The sequence below is a fragment of the Mustela nigripes genome, chromosome 7 (assembly GCF_022355385.1).
Source record: "Mustela nigripes isolate SB6536 chromosome 7, MUSNIG.SB6536, whole genome shotgun sequence".
NCBI lineage: Eukaryota > Metazoa > Chordata > Mammalia > Carnivora > Mustelidae > Mustela > Mustela nigripes.
The window spans coordinates 109964068-109987691 of NC_081563.1; the positions used below are offsets into that span (position 1 = coordinate 109964068).

At 51.6% G+C, this 23624-nt stretch overlaps 1 protein-coding gene and 1 long non-coding RNA gene across 5 annotated transcripts in view; one reads left to right on the forward strand and one right to left on the reverse strand.

The window, feature by feature from the left end:
- Nucleotides 1-712: 712 nt before the first annotated feature.
- Nucleotides 713-6877, reverse strand: LOC132021750 (uncharacterized). Its single transcript, XR_009405437.1, has 4 exons — nucleotides 6580-6877; nucleotides 2797-3004; nucleotides 2113-2214; nucleotides 713-1660 (listed from the first exon to the last, which is right to left on the reverse strand). It is a non-coding gene; the product is annotated as an uncharacterized LOC132021750 (long non-coding RNA).
- Nucleotides 5724-23624, forward strand: part of LOC132021749 (ras association domain-containing protein 2) — a 41534-nt gene continuing 23633 nt past the window's right edge. The window contains exons 1-2 of one of the 4 annotated variants that reach the window (XM_059406590.1): nucleotides 5724-5756; nucleotides 6885-6950. The gene's annotated coding sequence lies outside the window, so the exon portion shown is untranslated. The other 3 variants (XM_059406588.1, XM_059406592.1, XM_059406591.1) reach the window with 3 other exon arrangements.

Here is a 23624-nt window from a genome sequence, read left to right on the forward strand (position 1 = left end):
TCTCCATGACAGATAAAGCTGTGGGGTTCAGTGACAAAGTCTTTGTTACTCAAATTTCCCTATGTCTCTCCACTTTATGAGAACAAATGGTCCCATCAGCAGCCATAAACAGAAATTTCATCAGCTCACTGAGACTTCGGCCAGCCATACTTCCATACTGGTTTTGGAGGTGGGGGTGCCTGTGGGGGGAGAATTCCCAGAGGCCTCCCTTGCAAGCTCATAAGCAAATCCAGGAGGCTCCAGACTCGTGTTCACTGATATCCTGGTTGTGTCAGCCATGCCCACCTCATCTTATTAAGTTCTTTTTCTTCCTTTGTATTATAGGATTTTATCTTATTTATTTATTTTTAAAAAAGATTTATTTATTTGACAGAGAGAGATCACAAGTAGGCAGAGAGGCAGGCAGGGCGGGGCAGGGAAGCAGACTTCCTGCTGAGCAGAGGGCTGATGCAGGGCTGGATCCCAGAACCTGGGATCATAACCTGAGCTGAAGGCAGAGGCTTAATCCACTGAGCCACCCAGGCGCCCCCAGGCTTTTATTTATTTTTTTTTTTGTGCTTTCCCCTCTGGCTTTATTGAGATTTAATTGACATACAACATTAAGTAAATGGAAGCTGCACAGCTTGATGATTTGATATATGTGTATATTGCAAAACAATTACACCAATAAGGTTAGTTAACACATCCATCAGTGGCCAGAGTTACCATTTTTTATCAAGTTCTTTAACAGTCACTGCTGTATAAGGAACAACCCAGACCTGAGTGACTTAAGATGCAACCATCTATTGAGCTCGGGGTTGTACTGGTTGGCTATCTGGACTAGATTCAGCTGGATTTCTTCCTGCATCAGCGGTCAACTCGAGATTGGGTAGAGGGCTTTCAGATCTTGGTTGGGTCTTTCACATGTCTGGGGGGCCTCAGTTGGAACAGCTGGGTTGCCTTGGCTCTGGGTCAAGAGATCTCTCACCTTCCAGCAGGCTAACTCAGGCTTACTCATGTGGCAGTGGAGAGGGTAGAAGAATGCAAGGCTTCTTGAGGTCAGGGTCTGAAAAGGTACAGTGGGACTTCTGCTACATTCTGTTGGCCAAAGCAACAGTATCAACCCAGATTCAAGGTGGGGAAGTAGGTTCCCCTTTTTTGTGGGAGGAACTGTGAAGTGTTTGCCGGGAGGGGAGTAACTGTGACTGTTGTGGCAATTCATCTACTACTTTCTGGGTAATGTCAACATACCAAGCCCTTGAAATGGAGAAGCGGAATGAAGTGTAGGTCTCTCAAGTGTTGCTTAGCAGGAGGGTCCCCAACACATAGCTGCTTGGGCCCCAGAGTCTCTCTGCAGTTTATGAAAGAGTTCTTGGAGTTGTAACATAGAGTTTCTATCTTCCTAGGATCCCTGGTGTGTCCAGAGGGCCAAGTTGGGGGCAGAGTTGAATTCCATCTTCCTTCTGGCACTAAAACTTTGTTACTGGACCAAACCAAACATGGTTTCTTCTTTCCTTAGAATGAAAATAATCTCCCAGGAGGACTTTTTTCACCTTCCAAGCAAATAGATTTCCAGCCAGCCCACCATGCTAGTGTGTCAGACATGTCCAGTGGCAGACCTCGCTGAGTCTTCTCTAATTCTCTATAACTCATTAGATTTTCTTTTGCAGAGTCTCTCTTCCTGGATAGCAGAGGGAAAAAAAATGGAGTCTGAGGCAATAATTCAAACAGTCTCTCTGGTCTCCTTAGAGACTTCCCAAGTTCTTCCTGTGGTGGCACGTGAGGGGGTGCCTCTGGGTCTCCGCTAGGCCTCCCCGCAGAAAGTCTGCTCCAGATCATTCCTTGAAAGCAGAACGCTGAGGGGTGATGGCCCTATTCCTCAGTGCTCGGCTGCGGAAGCCTGCGGCTTGTGTACCTCATGGACTGGGTGCTCCGTGCTCCTTCAGAGCTCTGCAGTGCTCCCTGACTTCCCCAACGACGTTAACCAATGTTCCTTCACCAATATTCCCTCTGAGACCTCATCATATCCTCCCGTCAGTCCCTGACCAAACCTCCAGGGTCTACTCGTCCCTCTCCATGCTGGGCCTTAGATCAGATGGTTCGTGTGTTCTGTGTCACAACCCCTCAGCCTACCTGTGACCCTAGCAGAACCGTGGGGCACAGCTTCATGCACAGTGACTCATCCCACCTCTAGTGACAAAGGCAGTGGCTCTGCTTTTCTGTCCCAGATGTTTCCTTGAAAAACAACCAGAAGTAAGAAGAAGTAAACTTTCCTGGGAGACATCCTCAACTGGTGGGAGATGAGGTAAATGCCCCCAGCCCCCTGAACTTCAGAGAGGACCATTTTGAGGCACATTTTATACAGTTCCTCAGAGGGGCCCCAGAAGAATGGAGACCCAGTTGTACACCCTTTATTAGCGTCTCCTCCTGCTCTGTCTTACGTCCCTGCTTTCTGGATCAACTCCAGATAAGTGACCTGTACCCAAATCCTTACCTCAGATTCTGTTTTTGAGAGAACTCAAACTAAGACAGGCCCCGCAGAAAGCCCGAGACTCACAAGTTAGCTTCCTTCTGAGGCCCCTGGTCCTGGGGAGCAGGAAGGAACTTCTGCATTATGTCTGGACCAACAAGGACTTATAGGTGACTCCAGAAACTAAATCTAGGCCAGGCCCTAGCTCTGTATAACCATGGTGATCCACGAAGCTGACTTTAAAGGGGCCGCCCCCTCTCCTAGCCCAGTGCCTGAGGACAGGGGAGGAGGAGGTAGGCAGCCCATGTGGTAATCTCCTGAGAACCTTCCTTAACCCATTGACATACCTCCTCACTCTGGTTAAAGGTCACAATCACGGAGGATGCGACCTTTCCTTCAGACTGTCTGTCTCCTGCTTCTTCCTCTCTTCTCCCAAAATCCACTGGGAACTCAAGAGTGGGCTTTGGGCCTCCAACTCTTCCCTGCAGACCTTCCTTCTCCCCAGGCGTGTGGTAGAGCTCTGATCTACTGGCAAAGCCTGCCCCTTTCGATGTTCTGTGGAGACATGAGGAATTTGGAAAATCAATTTCTCTCTGGCCACACTTGACTTTCCTGCCACTGCTTCGCTAAAAAGATGAGGGAAGTTGACTCTGAGACTCTGAGTCAATCAGTGGCTTCCTCGCTCTCTAATCTTGTGTTGTCCCAATAGGGTAGCCACCAGCCACCTGTGGCTACGGAGCACTGAAACACAGCTGGTACAACTGAAGAACTAAATTTCAAGTTCATTTAATCTTAATTAAAATTTAAATGTAAAAACTGATATACTCAGTTTGGTTATTGGCTAACTTTAGAGTATATCTGAAACAACTTGAGCCTGTGAATCTACTTTCTCAGATAGAGATTTTATAAAGCTTAAACTGAGGTCAAGTATTTTTTAAATGAAAATCTAACGTCTGAACTGAGATGTGCTGAAGTAGAGATACTCACCTGATTTCAGCCTTAGTACATTAACAGAATGCAAAATACCTCGAGTCATGTCTTTATATTGTTTACATGGTGAAAATGGTAATATTTTGAATACATTGGGTTAAATAAAATATATCATGAAAATTAATTTCACTTGTTTTGTTTTTAAACTATTTTCAATGTAGCTAGAAAGTTTTGAGTCTGTGGCTTGCACTGTATTTCCGTTGGCCAGCCTGTGTTCTAGACAGTGCTATCTGCTGCTTTCCTGGAGCCATGTGCCTCCAGGGCCAGTCCCCAGGGGTGGATGGTGGCAAGAAAAGAAGGTTTTGAGGGTAGGCTTCATATAGCTGTTTAATATTTGTGAAGTATTAAACCTGTTACAGATGTATTGTCCCTATACCCACTGGAAGGATAAGAACCTTTTCCTTTCTCTTCTGTGGCTTCTGTATGGGGAAACTGATGAAAAGAAAGATGTTTTCTGGTATCTTGAATTAATCAATTTATTCACCAGCATGGAAATATAAGCAGAGGGTAATGGATTCTTTATTTCTTTTTTTTTAAAGATTTATTTTAGACAGAAAAAGAGAGAAAGTGGTGGTGGGGGGGGCTGAGGGAGAGGGACAGAGGGAGTCTCTAGCACAACTGGGGCTTGATCCCAGGACCCTGAGATTACAAACTCAGCCAAAACCAAGTCTGTTGCTTAACCCACCAGCCAACCAGGGGTCCCAAGGACTGGACTGTTTTAAACAGGGCCTAACGGCAGGGTCCCTGACAGCCCAGTTTGTACAAGAGTCCTCCACCCCAGCTGATTGGTCGTACATAGCATGGTTACCTGACTCAACCTGGGCCAAAGAGTTGCTCTCTTGGGGGATTGAGTAAAGGCAAAGGGATTCCAGCTCCACCTGGCTGCCGGTCTTCAAAAGGGGAGCTCCAAGCCCCAGTGATGTAAATGAGGGCCACCCTTTGTCATGTATCTGGGGCGTGAGAAGGCCCATTTGTGAGCCAAGGGAAGAGCTGGCATCTCAGAGAAGACTTTCTGAGTTCCTGGAAGCGCTCCAGGCTCTGGTTGTGCCTCTCATGCAGCTCTCCCTACCGTTCTGACCTCGAGGTCATAGAGAAAACACCCTGTCCTCCAAATACATCCCCGGGTTGGTGCTCATGTTACCTGCAAAGGAGCAACTTACCAATACAGAGTAGAGGCTGAGGGGTAGGGGAGAATATTAATGGGAGAGCTTTGTGTTTATAGGTCAAGGGGAATGTACAAGTAGATTTTTTTTTTCTTTTTTCCCTACAGAAAATGCTGATCAGTGGCCTCCTTGTTCCAGGGTAGCTGACACAGTCTTGGGCACCACCCTACAGCTGCGTTTTGGGTTCAAAGGCTTTTGTGGCTGGGCTGGGAAGCACATCACCATTTATAACATTGTTTCTAAGGGAGACACATTCCAAGATCCAAACAATGAATTTAGTAAAGAATGTTTGGCTTTTAGGAGGGATGAGCAGAGCCGGCTGTATCCTGGGGGCTGGCTATGCATTAACCATTAGCTTCCCTTCCCTTTAGACAAGGAGATTTACCGTGCAGGGCTGGGGCATGTATGGGAGGAGGGGTTTATGATAAGAGGAAGGAAATAGATAAGGGGCCCCGCAGTTGGGATTCTCCAAGTCTTCCTCCGCACTGAGCGTCCCCATAGTCCAGGGATGGATGAGTGAGGGAGGTAAGAGGTGGACAAAGAAACTTGTCTTCCTTCCCTCACGGTCACGTCTGCCCGCCCGCCTGTCGAAGTGGGCTTGCCTAGCCCCTGCTCAGCTCAAACCCTTTTTGGAATAAGGCGGGGTGTTAGAAAATGAATCCCACATCCTCTGCCTGGGGAATCCGGGGCGCTCGAGGTGGGCTCTGCGGGGCGGTGTGACCATTCCCTGGGAGTGGCTGTCACAGCTTGGGGCGAGCCAAGGGGCTTGGGCCAAGACTCCATCCGGCTTAAGAGGGCAGCGGTGAATGGGGTGAGGGGAGCCAGTCCAACCTCTCCACCCCTGCACTTCTACCCCCGCCCCGCCACCGCACCCCCCCCCCCCCCCTCCGCCCCCCCCCCCCCCCCCCCGCCGCCAGCCCGGAAGAAGCGCTGGCAGCCTGAGCCCAGACTCGAAGGAGGGGAAGGAGGGGACGCGCAGCCCCAGCATTGTCTGGGAGGGAGGGGAGAAGCTCCGCCCCCCAGGAGGAGGGGAGGGGAGGAGGGGGATAGGGGACGGAGGGCGGGAGACGCGGGGAGGAAGAAAGGCGAGGGAAGAGGGGCGGGGGAGAGATGGAGAGCTAGAGAAAGACGGGGAGAGAGGCCGATCCGACGCGGTAGGGACGGATAAAGGCAGGGGGGCGGGATAGAGGGCGGGAGGGGAGGCGAGGAGGGCGGGGCGCCCGACCCCCAATCGCGCGTCCGCCGCCTGCGCCGCCCGGCTGGATTTGAGCCGGGCCCGCGGCTAGCAGACCCAGGCGCTGGCTGGAGCAACGCCCCCCCACCCCCGCGCAGAGGCACCCCCACTTTCCAACTCCGCGGGCGATGCAGCCGACTCAGGACGCAGGCAAGGTTCGGGGCGCGGGGTACTGGGCGCGGGATGCGGGTCGCAAGGTGCCGGGCACGGGCCGGTCCTCTCTCCCCTGCCCTCCCTCCAGCCCCGCCGAAAGTTTTCCCGCGGTGTTCCCAGCCTGGTCCAGGTCAGCGCCTCAGTCTTCCCCTGCCCTGGTCTCCTCTCTCCTCCCGGGGCCGCTGGGGGTTCCCGGGAGTGCGGAACCCCCGGGGGCCGCGTAGGAGCCAGCCCCTGAGCGCCCAGCTGCTGGCCGGAGAAAGTTGTGGCTCCAAGCTTGCCTTCCCTCTGCGACCCTTGGGGGTCCTTCTTCCCTCCGGCGCCCCCGCCCCAACCGCGGGGTTCTCGGGACTCCTTGGCAAGCTGGGGCCGCGCAGCAGGTGCCGGGATGGGAGGCCCGGACAGCGCTGGGAAGTGTCTAACCCCAAACGGGTCCCCATTTTCCCAGCCCAACGGACGGTTCCCCAGAGGGGGATCCAGCACCCGGCGCGGGCAGGTGTCGCTCCCGAGGCCACATCTGAAGGGCGCGCGGCCTCGGGGGCCCTCGGTCCTCGTGGCACTTCCCGTTTCGGTCTCCCCCCTCCGCCTACCGAGCTAGCGCCGAGGTCGTTGAGGACCTCAGCTTTGCGTCCTCTCTCTCCGGAGAGGGGCAGTTTCTTTGGGCGACCCGGCCACTTCTGCATTTCGGTCGCCTGCTTTGCATTCAGCACTTAAACTGGGAGAACCCTGGGGACAGCGCGGAGCGGCGCGGTGGTCCGACAGGGCGACGGAGGGCTTCCTCTTCCTCCGGGGCTCTTATGGGTCCTCGTTTGTTCACACCCCCCCACCCCCGCCACAGAGTGACAGCAGGAGCTGAGCGCCGCGCTTCTCAATGCTGCCCATACTTTATTCCCAGGTGTCCGGAATCCGGGTTCTCCCAGAGGACAGAGGCGGTGACTAACTAGCGTGGGCCAGGTTTCTAGTAAGTACCTTAATGGGATGAATGAAAATTAGACCCAGGGAGCTGCCAAGTAACAATTCATCCTGGAGTGGGACTCTGTTCCTGTCACAGCTGATCTTGGTACAATGGGAGGAAAGAATTAGAAACAATGATTCTTTTAAACAGCTGGGATTCAGAGCCTGGGGCCTGCTTTCCAGAGCATCTGGGGGAGGAATCTGGGTTTGGATTTATTCTACTTATCAGTCCACACTTATTTACTGGGAACTTTTTCTGGAGTGGTCTTTGGAATTAAAGAAACTTCTCGTGGCTAAGATATATTGGGTTTTTTGAGGGGAGGTGGGTTAGTTATTGGTGTGTGTGTGTGTGTGTGTGTGTTTCAACTTGTGTCTACATGTGGTGTCCCAGGGACTAAGTGTGATTCAGCCTGGGAGGCTCCCACTTGGGATCAGAGACCTTGCAGTGGGGTCGTGATCTGTGCTTTGTCCTCTGGACCTGGCAGCCTGGGAGCTGCTGCAGAGTCCTCTGGGCCCTGACAGGCTAACAGCCACATGGTGGCTGGGTTTGGGAGAGGTGGGATAGTTTGGGAAAGAGGGTAGGTGGTTCTTGCCCTGGCTGGAAGGACAGGGAGTCAGAGAGGCTGCCCTCCTGGGGAACCTCAGAGCGTGGGCTGGGCTGGGCTGGGCAGGCTGGGCTGTGAGTCCTGACCCCCCTTCAGAAGATGAAAGAGCAGGGGTAGCGTATATGGAGATAGGATAATCTGGCTGGGGTGCAGCTGAGATGTATCCCATGCTCCTTGCCCTTTTGAAATCTAGGTGCATCTTCAGGGAGCCTGGCTGAAAGGAGGCCAGGTGACCTGGGGCCCCCAGGCATGCCCCCCTCCAGGGGAAGCCCTGGGAAATGGGTGGGAAGGGGTGCCCCTTTCCCCCAAATGTGCAGACCACAGCATGCGTCCCTGTGCCTCAGGTGGCAGCATCTCCACCTTCATGAGCTGGGTATGGGGAGTCTCATCCTGCCCCCGGGGCTCTGGAACCCCCCTCTCTGCATTCTGCAGAGTTTCTGTTCTTCCTGTTCCCTTAGAGGTCACTTAGCAGGGATAGATGCCCCACACCTGTTTTCCCTCCCTCAAGCTTCCATTTCTCAGCTTCGCTGTCCTAACCAGGAACTTTCAGTCACCCATTGGTTTTGCTTTGATTTCTTGGTCTATTTCCTGGAATCCCAGAGCCAAGCTTCGTGTCTGCCTTCTGTGCGTGAGCTGCTTAGGAATGACCAGGAGACTTGGCTGGAGAGGTGCCCAGGACTGCGCTTCTAATGGCGTGCCCATGACTGTCCCACAGCATAAAAGAACGCTGGCCTGATGATTGCCTTCGGTTCTCCCTAGGATACTTGGGCCAGAAGTGTCCTCACTGGGAGGGGGTTTACAGGCAGGACCTGAGGGCCAGAGAATCCTGCTGGGGTGCCAGGAAAGGGACTGGGACTTGCCAGGGTCTCCCTCTTTCCCCCAGGGGGAGAAACTGGGCAGGTCTCAGCAGTGTTCCTGGGACAGAACAGGACGGCCAGTCTCTGGGTTCAAGACAGAGCTGTTGAGAGCTGCTGCCACTGGGTTTCTAAAACTAGGGCAGTGGGGGTGCCTGGGTGGTTCAGTGGGTTAAAGCCTCTGCCTTCGGCTCAGGTCATGATCCCAGAGTCCTGGGATCAAGCCCTGCATCGGGCTCTCTGCTCAGAAGTGAGCCTGCTTCCCCCCATCTCTCTCTGCCTACTTGTGATCTCTGTCTGTCAAATAAATAAATAAAATTAAAAAAAAAAAAAAAGAAAGAAAGAAAAACTAGGGCAGTGGTTCCCTTCTGCCACCTCCTTGTTTCTCTCACGGCTCCTTACAGTATCGTCCAGTGATCTACCCTCATGACACACTGTCTTATTAAACACCTCCCTGCATCTCCAGAAGAATGTTAAGTGAGTCCTTAAGATGGGGTCAGCTCCTGCAGACCTGTGATTGCTGGTTTCATTTCTTTGGCCTCCTTGTGGGTTCCCGTGGAGGGCATGTGTGTGTGAGGTTGGAGGGAGGGGATAGGGCAGGAGGCACAGGGGAAGCGGGGCACAGTAAACAGGGACATCCTCCAGACTCGGCTGGCAGGGCATCTCGTGGGTCATTTGGGATCGTCCCTGGGATGGCAGGCGGACTCTGGAGCCTATAATCGGCTGATGAAGCTGCTTGGGATGACAGTTTGAGGCTGTAGGACTCTGCCCAGGCCAGCTGTGGCTGATTCCGAGAGGGAAAGCTTACACTGGAGAAGGGGGCAGTGACAGGGTCTTGACTAATTCCCAGGGGATGAGCAAAGTGATATAGAAGGGCTTTCCCCTAGTCATCCCATTGATTAAACTTGACAAAAAGATATCCTTGCTGTCCTTGGACATCCCAACCCAAAGTGATTTGGCAAAGTGGGTTTATCTCACCAGCATGGTGCCCTCCCCGTGGCTGGCATGCAGTTCAATGTTTGTTTAACTGCTCATTTCTAAAAGAGGAATACAGTGTTGGATTTGGGGTTTGAATGGCATTCGACGGCTTCCAGCTCGATGATATTGGGCAACGTAATAGATGCTCTCAGCATCCTTCCTGTGTTCCCTTGGCCTCAGCCAGTGACCAAAGAAAGCTCCCTCACTTCTCTGCTGGGGTGGCATGGGGGCACGTGCTATGCTGTGTCTTAGAGTCGCCTAGTAACTGGTCCCCCTCACCGGCTGCTGTCCCTTCCCTGTTTCCCTTTCCAGCCCCCTTCCACTTGCACCCTGATCCTTGTTTTAGGGCCAGCTTCTTGGGGAAAGCAACTGAGGATGGGTTTCGGGCTGCAGTCAAACAGTCACGTAAAGCCTCTCAGCCTCAGTTTCCCCAGCTGTAAGACCGCAGTTATAATTGTCTCCCGGTGATACTATGATGGGCATTCAGAGGAGAGCCTGGCACACAGCAAACATTCAGGCTGCCATGGGCCGCTCATTGATCAAGATGGAAGAGGCCATGGAGGTTCTGGGAGTGGGCATTATGATGGCTCATGAATGGCCAGTTATAACGCCTTGGTGGAGAGAGGCTATCCTTCGGCTAGGTGAGAAAGCTGAGTGCACCTGCTCATGGCTGTCACATTTAGGCTGTGACCGGTGATAGATGCTGAACAGCCGCTTGGGTGGCACTGGGCCATCCTGGAGTCCTGCTGTGGTCTTTCCTGTTGCCAAAGGGAATTCAGCCCGGCCACCTTCTGCCTTCCTGGCATAATGGTTTCTCTTCATGACAGAGGCGTGTTGTGTTCCCTGAGGAGGGGACTGGTTTCTTATGGAAAGGACAGTCCCTACTTTGCTGAACTGCTATGCCATGCCACAGACACCCAAGTGAGAGTCCAGAAAATTCTATGTGGCGAAAAAGACCCTTGTGTGGCAGAATTCGACATCCCTGCTGTGATTTTTATCCCCAAAGCTCTGTAGAGCTTTTATCCCCAAAGTCCTGCGGAGGGAGTCCCGGACTCCACGGTGGCCCTGGTAGGAAATCTTATCCTAGGGATGTAATTAGGCAAGTGCAGAAAAATATGTGCACAGGGATGTCCCTTGCAGCATTCTTTGTAATAATAACCACCGAAATGGAGAGTAAACCTCAACAAAAGCAAACATGTTAATTCTGGTCCAGGTAGCCCTGACTTTTCCAAAGTTGTTTGCCTTAGGCTGCTTGGTTGTTTTGGTTTTTGTTTTAAAGATTTTATTTATTTATTTGACAGAGAAATCACAAGTAGGCAGAGAGAGTGGGGCGGGGGCGGGGGACAGGCTCCCCACCAAGCAGAGAGCCTGATGTAGGGCTTGATTCCAGGAACTTGAGATCACAACCTCAGCCTAAGGCAGAGGCTTTAACCCACTGAGCCACCCAGGCACCCCTGCTGCTTGGTTTTTTAAGAAGGATCTACATTAGTACCTGTTTTGTTAAAGAAAGAAATCCAAAAAGGATTTTCAGTTTCTTAAATTTATTTATTTATCAGAGAGAGCGAGTGAGCACATAAGCAGAGGGAGCGGCAGAAGGAGAGGGAGAAACAGGCTCCCTGCTTAGCAGGGAGCCTAATCTGATGTACGACTGGATCCCAGGATCCTGGGATCATGACCTGAGCTGAAAGCAGATGCTTAGCCGACTGAGCCACCCAGGCGTCCCAGGATTTTTGTTTTTATGAAAAAAAGGCAAAAAGCACAAGTAGCACTCAGCGCTGTACCCCCTACCTCCACCGCCCGTGATGAGAGTGGCCCCTCCGAGCTCCTTCCCTGGGACCTACTCTCAGCATCTCACTGTCTCAGCATCAAGCCAACGCCGGAGCTTTGAACTGTGTCTGTGAGCATCTGTGCTTTGTCTTGATTTATTTTGTGTTATCTGTTAGCAAGATGTGTCCCAAGGTATCAGAAAAACCTAAACGAGGTTATGTTTGGGTCTGGGAACGCTAACACATTTTCCCATATAGATTAATGGTAATTGATTCTTTGCTTTAGGTCGCTTTGGCTCACGAAAAGGTTCATAGGAACTCTCTGCTTTTGGGTGGCCAGGAAACACCTCCATATGTACACACTAGAATACCATGGGGCTGCAAAAAATACAGGGGAGCGATGTGCATCTATTACCGTGGAAAAATATAATATTTCTCAAAAGCAGGTTACCCAACTGTGTTCTTTGCAAATATATCCTCCCCTCCATTTTATATTTGTCTCTGGAAGGATGTGCAGGCAAATGTTCGCAGTGATTGTTTCTGCGTGGGGGCATTTCGGGGAGATACTGATTTTAGTCTTTTTTTAAATTAAATATTTTTGTTTTTAATGATGGTAAAATATATGTAATAGAAAATTTGTCCTTTTCAGCATTTTTAAGTGTGGAATTCAAGGGCTGTGCAGTCTCTTGTCAGAGGATGCCATAGACTGAATGAGTTGAAAACCCCAGAGATGACTTTCTCGAAGTTCTGGAGGCTGGAAGTGTGGATTAGGGTGCCCAGAGAGGTGGGCGAGAGGCTGTTCTAGATCTCAGACTTCTCGTTATAACTTCATGTGGCAGGGAGGATGGGGGAGCTCCATGGGGTCTCTGAGAAGGGCACTAATCCCCTCACCCCCGTGAGTCATGCCCAAAGGCCCCGCTTCCTAATCCAGGCCATTCTGGGTTAATATTTCCATGTAAGAACTTGTCGGGACCCAAATGTTCCAACGACAACAGTGACATTATGTGTACTCCCAGTGTTGTACGACCCTCACCGGACTCCCTCTCCAGAGCTCTTCCGTTGTCCCAGAGACCCTGTACCCATCAGCTGTCAACTTCCCATTCCCGACCTGAGAGCCCCTGGCAACCTCAGTTCCACTGCCTTTGTGAATTTGCCTGTCCTAGGGATGGCATAGAATTAGAATCATTCAATAATCTTTGTGCTTCCCTATATTTGTCAAAGAAATAGAAATGTTTTACATAACAAGGAATGAAACAGCCCCATGGGAGAGTGGCAGTGTTTTGTCCCTGGGGGTTTCGTTTCAGGTAGGGCCACGAGGTCCTTGTCCTGGCCATCCGTCCCAACCCTGCCATCTTCCCCACCGGGGTTGGGGGCAGGCTCTGACCTCCCGGTTGGCCTGGGGGAGCCAAGGGCAGGTGGCCAGGTACTGACGAATGCAGCGCCCCTGGCCTCGGAGCTGACCGCAGGTGTGGCTTGCTGGTTGCTGGCAGCTGGGCCTCAGGCCCCAGATGGAGGCTTCTGTGGTGGGTTTGAGTGGGTGTGCTTGGAGTTCACTGTGCCTTGAACCTCAGAGCCGTCTTGCAGTGAGAAAGGTCCAAACCTGCTAGAGGTGGGTTATTGGGACCATCCGTCTTGAAGGCTGAGAACGACAGCCTCATCATTTCGATTTCAAGCATCCTCTGTGTGTGTTCCAGATCCTGGGGCTGAACTTGACCTGCCAACTCCCCATCATAACCTGTTAAATTGCCACCATGGTGGCTGGGGGTATGGCTGTCGAATGTTCTGTCAGCAGGTGGGGTGGGCGGGCTGGTGTGCAGCAGGGGCATTAGCTGGTGGGGTTTGTGAGGCCCCAAGTGCTCCGGAGAGATGGGTGGTGGCCTTAGGTGGGCGGAGCCCTCTTCCTGAAGCTCCATATGGAACTTCACAGTTGATCACACAGACATTTGGGACAAGGATGGCTCTCTGGTGCATGTGACAAGGTAGTCCGGGACGTGGTGCAGTGGGGTGGGGAGCAGGGAAGATGGTGTGTCGACTCTGAGGTGAAAGGGGTCAGGAAGCTTCGGGACCCACAACTGGGTCTTGTGGCCCTGTTTAGGCGTCATGGGAGTGGATCAAGTGGCTTTTCAATGGGACACCTTGTTCTGTGTGAAAAGCTTTTAGTTCCTTGTTAAGTGAGCTTCCAGAAGGCCTGTCGGGCTTTCCAGAGAGTCAGTAAGAGGATTTAGGTGTGGGAGGGACAGACTTGCCCACTGAACTCTGAAGTCTCTTTACCTGGTTCGGCCTGTCTTCTCTCTGTCCAGTGGGAGGCTGCTCTTTTAATCCTGGGCAGTTGGGGGAGTGTAAAGATTTTACAGAGACAGCCTTTGAAGCCCATCTTGAGGTGAGGTTCTGTGTTGCACGGTGCTGATTTTTCTTCAGGGTTAGTCAGCTGGTGGCAGAGCAGGCAGAGGAGGGTAGGAACGTGGTTTTGTGGAAAACTCCCCCTGTCAGCCTCCTGGAAATGCTCTGGAAACCCCCAGATAAACCGTCTTTCCTGGTACTCGGAAGGATCTGAGATCTGTTGTGTGAGGGTGAATTTTTCCACACACGGGGTATTAAGGAGGTGAAAGGAGGTCCCCCTCCAGTAGCTGCCCCAGGGGAGGGCTCAGGGTCCACAGGATTCCTCCTTTGCTCTCCCTTCTTTACTGTTTCTGAAATGCCAGGAACCTGCCCATCTTGGGGGTGGGAGGGGAGAGATGGTGGGGGGCATGGATAAAGCCCACGCTCCTCTTGGGTGCCCAATCCTGGCCCCAGGTAGCGAGGAGCAGAAACCCCATTATCTCTGCACACAAAGCTCGGCCTTAGCTTCTAGCACCAAAAAAGGAAGAGCTGCTGGGGTTCCCTGAGGAAGGGGAAGTGAGGTCAGAGATGAGTCTCAGAGAAATCGCTCAGTAAACAGGAAGAATGGCCAGAAAGAAACCTGTGCTTGTAGGAAATGGGGAGCTGGAGGCCGCCCGTCCTCACCTGCCCTGATAGGTCAGCACATCCCTGCATAGCTGAGAGACTAACCACGGACAGCAAGCGGGGGCTCCAGGCCTCAGGCCCTCCCTGTGGGACAGGCTCCACCTAAATCCCATAATTATCAGGTGGAGGAAAGCTTAATTTGCCCTTCCTGAGGTAGCACATGAAATTACCCTATAAAATAGACCTTGGTTTTAAGAGATGCAGGTCAAGGAATGTTTCATCTTTCTTCCCTTATTAGGGCCAGTGTGGCCTCTTGCTGACTTCCCACTTTTTCCTCAGGCTACCTCAGCCACACAGAAGTTGGCATGTTGCTGAATCCTAGCCTGTGAGGGGCTGATCTTGGCAAGACCCCTCTGGTGGGTGGTGATGAAGCGGTTGCTTTGGGGAAGCAGGAGGGTCTGTCGAATTGGAGGGTTGGCTTTCTAGATTTCTGGTTCCTCGGAGCCAGAGTCTAAATTCTACATACGTGCACACACACACACACACACACACACACAGCATTTTCTGTCTGGAGTTTTTACTTCCTTAATGCCTTTTTTTTTCGTTCTGCTCCAACACCCTGGTTCTCTGATAGACGATTAGGGGACTTTGGGTTTCCTTCTAAACATCCAGAAGGTCAAAATCTTGTGGACACTGGTGGGACTTTCCTATAAGCAAGTAGTTGCTCATCCGGGCCTCTGAGATGATTGTTTGGGTGAGTCGCAGTGGTGACCTTCCAGGTCACTCACCTGGCCACCTGCCCGCTGGTGTGGAAGGGGAGGCAGGCCCTTCTGGCAGGAATCCCAGGACTGTTTCCTCAGATCTGCCCCAGCCACACTGGGGACTCAGCCTTGTGTACAGAAGGCCCGAGCAGAGTGGGCTAGGGTCCCATTTGGTGGCGGAAAGAGCAGGGACTTCATAGGTCAAGCTGCTGGTGGGGAGCCCCAGCGTGGCTGGAATCTCAGCTCCTCACCGGAGAGGGTGGGCCAGGCAGGGGCTGCCTCTGGGGATGGGAGCCATGTTTCCCGTCAGCAGGGGCCTCATACCTGTCCTCAGTCAGGGCCCCCAGCTTTTTCCGGGTTGGGGGAGCCAGTGGTTTTGGGATCCATGAGGTGAGGGGTAGCTCTTCTTTGGACAGAGGGTAGATGTGACTTAGGGTCTGTGGCAGGTGCCCAGGTCCCTGGCTGAGGTCTCTATCCTTGGCCCCTGAAGGGTCTGCTCTACCTACATCCTGTCTGTCCAGCTATTTACTCACTGCCCCCCCCCCCTTTCCCCAGGCCCCCTGGGCGTGCTGTGGCTGGCAGCGGAAGCCCCCCATACCCAGTGCTTAGCCAGGGCACCACAGAAGGAGGCTCTGGGCTTCATGTCGGCTCTGTGACCTGGATCGAGTTGCCTGACCTCTAGGACCTTCTGTTTCCTCATCTGTAAATGGTGAAAATAAAGCCTTCCTAGTGGGTTCTTTCTTGTAAGGAAGAAGGTAAAGCTTCTAGAGCCTTGTTACCCACAAGGATGGCATCACTGGGGAGGTGGCTTGTTAGGAATGCACGTCCTCTGACCCCATCCAGAAGGACTGAATCTGTAGCTGGGGGTGGGGGATGGGGGAAAGCAATCTGTACTGAACTAGCCCTCCAGAGCCTTCTGGTCCACACTCCAGTGTGAGAGCCCCTCCTCTAGGGTACCGCTGGCTCAGTTGAGTTTTAGCTGAAACTCTTTTTTCCCCTTCACCTCAAGAGGGTTCTGCTTTGCCAGAACTCACACAGTTCCAGGTTTGACCCCCACCTCCCTCCTGGCTGTGTACTTGGGGACCAGGGCCTTCGCTTCTTTGTGCCTCATTGGCTTCATCTGCAAAATGGGGATATTGAGGTTTCTCCATGAGGTCATTGTGGGGATGAAACGAGCCAAAGCAGATACTAGGTGGCCCACAGTGAACTCTCGTTTATGGTAGCTGTCTATGATTCACATCTGGTGTCTTGTTATTAGCTTAATAATAATAGTGTGATTGTTCTGTTCTTGACTGATGAGGGAAACAGGCGTCAAGGTGCCTCCCGAGACCTGTGTTCTCCTAGTTCAGAACTCCTAGTTCTCCTGAGCCTTTTTCCACCTTCCCACCTCTTACCAAATACCTTCCACTTCCCCTTTCGTGATGCTTAGCATGCTTTTGGGGCGGGGACTGAATGAAAGCCTTTATTCACTGTCAGATGGAAAGCTGAGAGAGTGCTGTCCATATACTCAAGACATTTGACCTTAGCTCCCGCTTTGGTGGTGTTTGGTGCCAGACTCTTTCTGAGCGGAGCGACTGGGATAGCCGTGTGGGTAGGTCACCGGGGGCCTCTAGGTCTGGAAAAGGGGACAGAGGTGGTACATTCAGGGAAGGGAGCATCAGTAAGGTGAACAGGCCCTGGAGAGGACCCAGGCCTGGCCAGTAAGTGGCCTTTTATTGAATGAAGGTGAAAGGCAAGGTGAGCTGCTTGCTTCCCGGCCAGCCAGAATTTTGCCCATTCTGGGGCAGGTTCAGGTTCAGGAACCAGGTGGTGGAATCTCTGGTAATCTCTAGAACTTGGCAGGGTCCCAGGCCACAACTCTAGTCTCCTTCCTCGGGTGGCGCAATAGGGCTGGGGTTTCCTGTTTGCCATCGACACTTCTTCCTGCCCCTCTACCAAGGGGCTGAAGTCCACAGGGGTCAGCCCGATCTCCTCTGTAACCCCTGCTTGGTTACAAAGCAGAGTCCCTCAGGATATCCGACGAGACTGTCTTTAATACTATAGTATGAAGCACTGTGCAGGAGAATTTTCTACTTCAGCCCAGGAGCTCTAGACCATCCCCCTGGGGAGCGGGGCAGAGCAGGACTCAGAGAAGAGGTGGGGACAGGCCCTAAAAGGGGAAGCTGTGGGCCTCCAGTGTGCATTTCCTTTGTTTCTGGGGCCCAGAGCTGACTTCCTGCCCTCTCTGCTCTAGTGCTCTGGTTTGCGTGTCACGGGGCCCTTTGCGTCAACTCGCTCCTCTGTCCCTGCCTACACCCACCCTTTGGGATGCTCTGTGCTGCCCTCTCTTCCCTGCTGAGATATTAGTAATGGGGAGGGGGGTGCTGAAGACCCGACTCAGTTGGCTTTCAGAAAATTCTATTCCTTCCATTCCTGAAAGGCTGTTTTGAGACGCACTGAGTGGTGTCCTCAGTCTACTCAGCTCTGTCCCTATCAGATTTCTAGGTCGTTCTCAGTTCTGGTTGTACATCGGCACCCCCTGGGGAAGACTATAAAAATGCTCATACCTGGGCCCCTTTCAGTGGGTTTGATGTCATTGGGATGAGGTGCAGCCTGGACATGCGGAATTTTAAATCAACCCTGCTAACCTCCCTCTCCACACCTCGCTGTCCTCACTCAGAGAGAGTCTCAGGAGCACCTACAAGCAGAGCCTCTGAGCTGCAGTGTGTCTCAAGGCCAGCTGCTTCTCCTTCCTGCTTTGGTTTCCGCTGTGGCCTCGCAGATGGCACGTCCCTCTCATCAGTCAGATGGGAGCTCTCTGCGGTTTGCCCCTCTGGGCATTCTCTGTGGAAAGCCCTCCCATCCCCTAGCCTGTCTCACTCTCCTCGCTGTCCTGTCTTAGAGACTGGGACTGCCTGGGTCCTGTTAATGGGTAGTGGCCACCCTCCCCACCCCCATCCTGCCCTAGTTGCTGAGGTCAAGGCTGGCTCCCGCTGCGCCACCAGGAAGACGGTGTCAGAAATGAAGTGGATTCTTCATCTCCTCCGGGCTCTCCTGCCAAGGCCTGGGTTGCCAGCCTTTCTGTTCTGCCTTTGCCCTTCTCCCTCTGGGGACCTTCCAGTGACTCAATAAGATGAGACACACGTGGTCCATAGGCTGGAGCAGAAACTGCCGGGCTTAGCCAGCGTCCCAGGGAGGTTCTGAGGCCAGATGAACCTCAGTGTGTTTTCCAGGTGTCCAGCAGAACGGGAGTGAGGGCCCTGGGCTTTGGAGGAACCAAGAGCTAAGAACACAGATTTTGCTCTCCTTGAAGAGAGCTTTGGATGCCTTCTCTCCCTCCTGGAGCAAGTTGAAGGCTCGATGTTTGCCTTCCTCATAGGAAGCTGAGCTGGTGACTGTCAGCGGCTTGCACGGCCCCTCATTTATTCTTGGGAAAGCTGGAGACACCTGTGCAAGGGCAGGTCTGTGAAGAGGAAGAGGAAGGGCCCCTTTGTACCACAGCTGCAGGGCTGTGATTGGTCCAGAGCTCTGGCAAGTGAGTGTCCCCATCCCTGCACCTCAGCCTCACAGTGCACCTGGCCAGCTTGGGGGGTGCGCGGTGGGCAGCTGCTTCCTCCCTGCTGGATGGCAGGTGGGAGAAAGGGGATTCCTGCTCAGTCTTAGTGGCTCCCTTGTCCTCAGATGGGTTCTTGCAGGGCCGTGTGTGGGAGCTCACCCCTCCTCCCAGGACGGCTCTCAGCTGACGACAGACTAGCCCAGGGCTACAGAGGCCAGCCTGCCTGTCCCAAGTCCGTGGAGCTCTTGACACCCCGGAGCTCCCACGGGATCAGGCTGTGGCTGGGCTCCAGCTGAATGAATCCGGTCACCCGGCTCCTTCCCCGGCCTGGTCCCGCTTCCCTCACTTGCTGACAGGGCTCTCTTGAGAACACGTCCTCATTAACTCATGTGTCCAAAAATCCTTGTGTGGGGCCCTGCTTCTGGAAATCCTCTTACCTAGGACAGCAGGAATCCACTCCCTCCCTTGAAAATATAATGATCATGGGAAGATTCACAGGAGAGAATCATAGGCTGGGGGCTGGGGTCCAGAAAGGGGAAGCTCCAAGCCCAGGAGGGGGAAAGCAACACCAGATGGATGATTTCTGGGTGGTGGCAAGCGCTGTGAGGAGCTGGCTGAGGTGTGAGCGCCTGCCCCCCAACACTGCCCGGGGGCAGGGAAGATACTTTGAAGGGGGAGCTAAGTTTTGGATCAGGGTCTTGGGACCACGTGAGTTTGCTTGGGTCTGTAGAGGAGCATGGACACACGCATGGAGCTTGAAGAGCAGGCCTAGGAAGTTCTCTGTGGCTGGGATGTCATCACCTCCAATGGCTGAGGAAAATTCCAGTTGTCAAAACATTCTCTTGGATCTTAGGGAAGGTTGTACAAGCAGGACGTAATGGATGGGTCTTCCTATCTACCACTAGCAAAGATTCATGGTACTGCCCAGGCATTTGATGGAGCTGAAGAGAACCTAGAAGATTCTGCCAGGGTGTGAAGTCTGGGTCAGAAGGAAGGACTGATTACTTGGTGGCCCCAATGGGTCTCCAGTGTGACTGAGCCCTGAGAGGCTCCTGTCCCAACGTGGCAGACCCAATGATACATGCACCTCCAGACCCTTAAGCAGATGTGCTTCAATATACATTTTACCTCTTAAAGTCTTTCTACAGGGAAGTTGTACCGATTTAGAATTCTTGAGGGGTGAATAACGATGTTCCTAGAGGGGGTCAGTCGGTTTTAATATGATTCAGACTTCCAAAGAGCAACTCCGCGTTAATGATTTTTTTATGAATAGTTTTTTTGAAAGTTATTTTTCTATAAAATTTATGTGTTGTGTCCAAGACATCCTTTCGTTTGCATCCCCTACTCTCCCCTTCCTTTTCTGTGTGGGCACCTGCGAGCTGTTTCAGTTCTGTGTCTGAGATGCTGACCCACAGGGGAAGTCCCGCCTTCCTCCCCATTGTGCTCTCTCTTCCTCAAAAAGATGGTGATGGCCCCTTGCCCCTTTGCCATTTTCAAGACATCGTGGAAGCATTGCAGGCAAATGATTCTTACAAGGCATTTTGGAGTCCCGGAGAGCCCCATAAATTCTTGATAATAACAGACAAGGCCGAAGAGTTGCAACGAGCCAGCTGAACCAGTCCCTCTCCCCAAGGCTGCAGATTTCGGCAAGCGCCCTTGGAGGAAGTGTCCCATTGAATCCACATTCCAGCCCCATCAGCCATCTTCCTCTGACCCTTCCTTGTGTGAGGAACAATACTCTGTTTAAGGAATATCAGGAATATCAGAACATTGCTTCCTTGAGATAGACAAAGAAGGGTTGGGTCCTGGTATCAGTGACCTATATGTTTAATTCAACAATGTGGTAGACTAATAAGTGTTTTCCTAACACCCCAAATTCAAGATTTATAAAAGTAAGAAAAAAGGTGGGAAGAAGTTCAGGTTGGAGAAAAAGATTGAGCAACATGATCCTGGGGGTTCTGATACACAGCGATGGCCTAGCTAATATCACCCAACAGGTAGTGATGGAATCTTGGAGAATCCCCACATTTGGGCCATCAGACTACTTGATTTATATTAATCTGGCAAGTAAAAAAATTAGTGATTAGGGAGTTTGAACATCTTTTCATAAATCAATTAACTATTTGTACTTATTTATTAACTATGAATTAACTGTGTCCTTTGCCCAATTTTGTATTAGGCAGAGAACCTTTTTCTTATGGATTTATCAATTTTATAAATTAATGACATTAACCCTTTGTCTATTGTATTGCAAATGTTTTCTCTCAATTTGTCATTGACTTTTGACTTTGGATAGTGTAAAAATTTTTTTTTCTGAAAGAAGTCAGAAATTTTTACAGATTGGTTCCATTTCTTTCTTTCTTTTCTTTTTTTTTTTTTCATTTATACCTTCTAGATTTGGGGTCTTTCGCAGCAGAGTTTTTCCCACTTCAAGTTGATATATGTCTTATGTTTCCTTTCAGTATTTCACGTTTTAATGTTTAAATTTTTTATTCATTTATGATTTCTTTTGGTGGCAGGAGTAAGGTAGGGATTTAGCTTCCCCAACCTCCCCTTTCCAAAGGTCAGTCAATTCTCCAACAACATTTTAACAGTTACTCTATCTTTCCCTGGCTATTTAGAGATGCTCCCCACATTCTGTATCCCCAAATATATTTGGGTCTGTTTCCATATGCTATATTGTTTCATTGATCTGCCTATTTTTTTCTCAAGTACCAAGTAGTTTTAGTAACTATAGAGAAGACTTAAATTCCCTAATTGGTGTGTGGTCTGTAGATTTAAGAGGGCATGCTATCAAAGGGAATTGTCTTGAGAACAGGACAGACTGCTTTCAGATGCAGAACAAAATTACTAAATTATAGCTTAGATAGAGGCAGTGAACAAAAGAGAGTCCTGCCCCAAACCCAATCCACGAGTTAGAAGATTAGCTGCAGAATTCTAAGGAGAAGAAGGAGATGGAAGGCAATGAGTGAAATGAGATGGTACTTTGGGGGAGATCGGGGCAGGGATGGATGGTTGGGTGGATGGATGGACAGACAGGCAGACAGTGCTCGAGAGAGGGCTAGAGACGTTGCCGAACCAAGAATGGAAGGAAGAGAATAGAACGAAGAAAGGCTCAAACAACATTTCCCTAGTTGGAGGAAGACTTGAACACTCAGGGTGAGAATTTCTGTGGACAGCTAGGCACCACTAATCTGATTTCTACACCAGGCAGGCTGCAGAATGGGCTCTGGTTGAGGTCCCCCATGACTGCCCTGAGGCTGCTCTGGGCTTTCTACTTTGGGCTTCTACCACCAGCTTCTGGTTCTGCTGACCAGCCTCCTTTGCAAGGCATCTTATTCTCTTGTCTTCTGGGACAACATGTCTCCCTCCTTCTTTTCGAGAGATTCCTTTTCCTCTGCCCATAGCTGACCTACTGGGTACATCAGAGCCCTCCGTGCGTTCCAGACCTCCCTCTCTGGGAGCTCCATGCAGTTGCCTTCCCAAGCCGCAGACCTGGCTATGCTTGTTGTCGTCTGCCCCAAAGGGTTCTGTGGGCCTGTCTCAAAGTCAGCCCCTGTTCCTCAGCTTGCCACGTGCGAATGTGACACCACCCCCAGCCCTGTATCATCCTGGACTCTGCCTTTATCCCCACGGTGACTCTGGCCTTGGACCCTTTTCCATATCTTTTTGCTGCTATTTCTCCCTCTGCCTCTTGAAATCCTATAGATGCGGTGAATCTGCCCCCATCCCCCCCTTCCCCGGGTCAGGCCCCTCCAGGGGTCCCCCTGCCTCTGTTCTCTGCCACAATCCTTTCTTAAAGTAGACTGCATGGGGCAGCTGTTCCAACATTCAAGTCTGATCACACCCTCCCCTGGTCTCCTGAGGGCGGCTGTAAACACCATCCTAGACGGGGTGGTTGAAAACAACAAACTTACTCTCTCACATTCTGGAGGCCAGAGGTCGGAAATGGGTTTCATCTGGCCCAAACACAGATGTCAGGAGGGCTCTGGGGGGCAGGGGGCGGGGAAATCATTTGCTTGCCTGTTCTGACTGGGCGAGCTGTGTGCCTTAGCTCGCAGACCTTTCTCCATCCTCATCCAGCTTAGTACCTTCCCGTCTCTCTGTCTCTCTGCTGGGGTTGGTGTTCCAGAAGCTCCCTCTGCCTCTCTTATAGGGACACATGTAATTATGTTCAGGGCCCACCCAGGTAACTTAGGATGGTCTCCCTATCCCAAGAACCTTAATTTAATCACACCTGGGGGGTTCCCTGTACTGTACAAGGTAACGTTCACAGGCTCCCTAGATTAGGACCTGGGTAACTTTGGGTCCATTATTCAGCCTACCATACCTCCCATGGCACCTCGAACTCCTTGACATGGTCAAGGTCCCAGATGCACCCTCCTCCCCATTTTGCACAGCTCTGGGGTGCGTGTGGCTTCCATCTGGACCACTCTGCCCTAAACTTCTGCCAGTTCCTTCTCATCCCAGAGGCCTCAGCCTAGACAATGTTTCCTTCAGAAAGCTCCCGGGAGGGGCACCTGGGTGGCTCATTGGGTTAGGGCCTCTGCCTTTGGCTCGGGGCATGATCCCGGGGTCCTGGGATCGAGCCCCTCGTTGGGCTCTCTGCTTGGCAGGGAGCCTGCTTCCCTCTCACTCTCTGCCTGCCTCTCTGCCTACTTGTGATCTCTGTCAAATAAATAAATTAAAAATCTTAAAAAAAAAATGGAAGAAAGAAAGAAAGCTCCTGGGACCCCACTCATGTCCAGTTTAGGTGCCCTTCTGTGTGCTGCCCTAGCACCTGCTTCCCTTGCTAGAACAGTCTCCTTACCATCTCTTACTGCATCTTGAGGACGGGGCTGTGCCTGTTCTCTTTGCTGTTGAATCACCATCAGTAAGGGCAAAAGGCACATACATGTCAGGCACAGGAGAAGTGATTGTGAAATGTGTACATTTAAATCTGCATAGGGGTGCCTGAGTGGCTCAGTGTATTAAGCGCTGCCTTCTGCTCAGGTCATGATCCCAGGGTCCTGGGTTCGAGTCCTGTGTTGGGCTCCCTGCTCAGCAAGGAGTCTTCTTCTCCCTCTGCTTCTGCCTGCTGTTTCCCCTGCTTGTGGTCTCTCTCTCTCTCTGTCAAATAAAAAATAAATAAATAAGTAAATAAATAAACCATAAAAAGGGGACTTTTTTTTTCATTTTTAAAATTTAAATTCAATTTAATTAACATATACTGTATTACTTGTTTCAGAGGTAGAATTCA